Here is a 2,477-nt window from a genome sequence, read left to right on the forward strand (position 1 = left end):
AACTTGCTGGGTATCGTATGGTTGCCTCGGCAACTGTACCACCCAGCATCAGCTGCCTCTCTCCGCACCGTATTGTGAAGATCACGCAGGAGAGAAGCTTTGGACACATAAAAAAACTCATGTCCTCCACATTTTTCTATCACTATTTTTCACATACAGAAATAAAATAAATGAGTCAAACAAGTCAAAGAACTTTTAAAAGGGGAACTTTATTTATTATTTCTTAAAATGTTTGTGTAGGGATTTTATGTAACCTCCATCACTCACTAAGAGCGAACAGTAACTAATACTCAGGACAGGAAAAACCTCCAGAGGGGAGGAAACCTGTAGGGAATCCATGGCTACTGTACTGCCCTTCCTCTGGGCATACTAAAGGAGGTTACCTCTAGAATTTGGGCAAAGTGTCTGTGTATGTGCGTGATTCCAGGGGCTATGCCTTCATCCAACTTTTTGCTGTACGTCTAGAAATGCGACTCCACGTCTGGAAATAGTGCATCTAAGATAGGAAAACAAAAGATGGATTATCTACATGTTTATTATAGAAATGCACATGGAACTGCACTAAAGACCTTTGGGACACAACAATATGACACTTACCAGTCACAGTCGTGTATGAGTCTCCATTCCCTGGTACAGTGTCCAGCATCGGCCCCTGACTGATGAACAATGAGCAGGAGCCGTGTTATTTCTGCTCAGTGCTGCTCTCTGGTGGCAAAGTAGTTATGACATCACATGTGTGACACGCTGCTCCTCCTGGGAGTTCTATTTGAGTAGTGCTGCTCTCTGATTGGCTGAAATCCAAAAAAGCTTTTTAACATATTCTGCATGACTGTAATCTAAGGGATTTTTGGCAATTTTTATTAAAATGGCGCTACTCTCCATGGGTGCGTTATATATTTGTTTCACCTAACCAGACACTCAGTATTTGTAATATCATTTGGTGGCCCCAACAGCCTGGGCCCATAGGTTTCTTACACAGATCGGTGCGGCTCCGGGAGGCTCAATGAGCATCGATGGCTGCTGGGACGTCAGACGAGTGACGCCCCTGACGCTGCGGTGTGGAGCAGAAAAACATCCCTCTTCAGACGTCCATCTTGCTCATTGATTTAAAGTGGTTGTGGCTCCTGCTGCCAGTACAAGATCAGGCAGCATGGGGGCGGGATTGACATACAACATCAGTGATCCCCTGTGGCTGTCCAGCTGTTGCAAAACTACAATTCCCAGCATGCCCAGCAGCAATTTCAGCTTTAAAGGAAATAGGGGATAAGTGTATGATTGCGGGGGGAGGTCTGACCTCTGCGCGGCTAGTGCTCATGTCGTCGACCTCACTGAAACCGACGACACGAGGACTAGCCGCGCGGAGCCGTGGCAGTGCCGGGTCCAGTATGGGAGATCACAGGGGGTCCCAACGGTCGCACCCCCAGCGGTCAAACACTATCCCCTATCCTGCGGATAAGTTATATACAGCTGCAGTGCTCCTTTAAAAAACGACTACATTTTTGTTTGAGGTTTTTTTTTTTGGCCAAAAATAAAAAGCATCACAAAAAACTGCCCCCTCATTTCTTTTCTCCCAAGATGCCGTCTTTGTGGCATTTTTGCCAAAAACACTGGGGGGAGATTTATCAAAACCTGTGAAAAAGAAAAGTTGACCAGTTGCCCATAGCAACCAATCAGATCGCTTCTTTCATTTTTAAAAAGGCCTCTGAAAAGTGAAAGAAGTGATCTGATTGGTTGCTATGGGCAACTTTTTCTCTGTACAGGTTTACATACATCTCCCCCAATGTGTATTATTATTATTATTATTATTATAATAGGTGTTTTCTTTTTTTTCTCCCGGCTTTTCTGATTACAAGTCGTGATTTTTTTTCATCATGTGACTAAAGTATTTCTATTGAAAAATTGGGAAGAAAAACACCAAAAATGTGTTAACCCCTTAAGGACTCAGCCCATTTGGGCCTGTTATCTTTACGTTTTCGTTTTTTCCTCCTCGCCTTCTAATAATCATAACACTTTTATATTTTCATCTACAGACTAGTATGAGGGCTTGTTTTTTGCATGACCAGTTGTCCTGCATAGTGACAAATACTATTTGTGTGAGGAAATTTATGAGAAAACCGCAATTTTTCTAATTTTGGAAGGTTTAGTTTTCATGCTGTACCCTTTACGGTAAAAGCAGTGGCGGATCCAGGGGGGGGGGGGGGGGCAACGGGGCAATTGCCCGCCCCCCCCCCCCCCCCCCCCCGAGATTGCAGTATACAGCACCCGCCCCACCACCTTGCATGGTGGAGCCGAAGCTGTAAGCTCCAGCTTCACCATTCACTAAACTTTTACACGCTGTGATTACAGTGTGTGAGCTGCGGGGACGCGATCCACTAGAGGCCGGCGCGATGACGTCACATCATCGCGCCGGCGCCCGGAGATCCTGTCCCCGCAGCTCACATACTGTAAGTAGTGAAGAGAATGCTCAGGGCCCAGGG

The 2,477-nt window shown here is 45.7% G+C and overlaps 1 long non-coding RNA gene across 1 annotated transcript; it reads right to left on the bottom strand.

The window, feature by feature from the left end:
* Positions 1-201: 201 nt before the first annotated feature.
* LOC130363051 (uncharacterized) lies at positions 202-990 on the bottom strand. The gene is made up of 3 exons (XR_008891695.1): positions 976-990; positions 598-791; positions 202-496 (listed from the first exon to the last, which is right to left on the bottom strand). It is a non-coding gene; the product is annotated as an uncharacterized LOC130363051 (long non-coding RNA).
* Positions 991-2,477: the final 1,487 nt, after the last annotated feature.

Source organism: Hyla sarda, chromosome 3 (genome assembly GCF_029499605.1).
Source record: "Hyla sarda isolate aHylSar1 chromosome 3, aHylSar1.hap1, whole genome shotgun sequence".
Classification (NCBI taxonomy): domain Eukaryota; kingdom Metazoa; phylum Chordata; class Amphibia; order Anura; family Hylidae; genus Hyla; species Hyla sarda.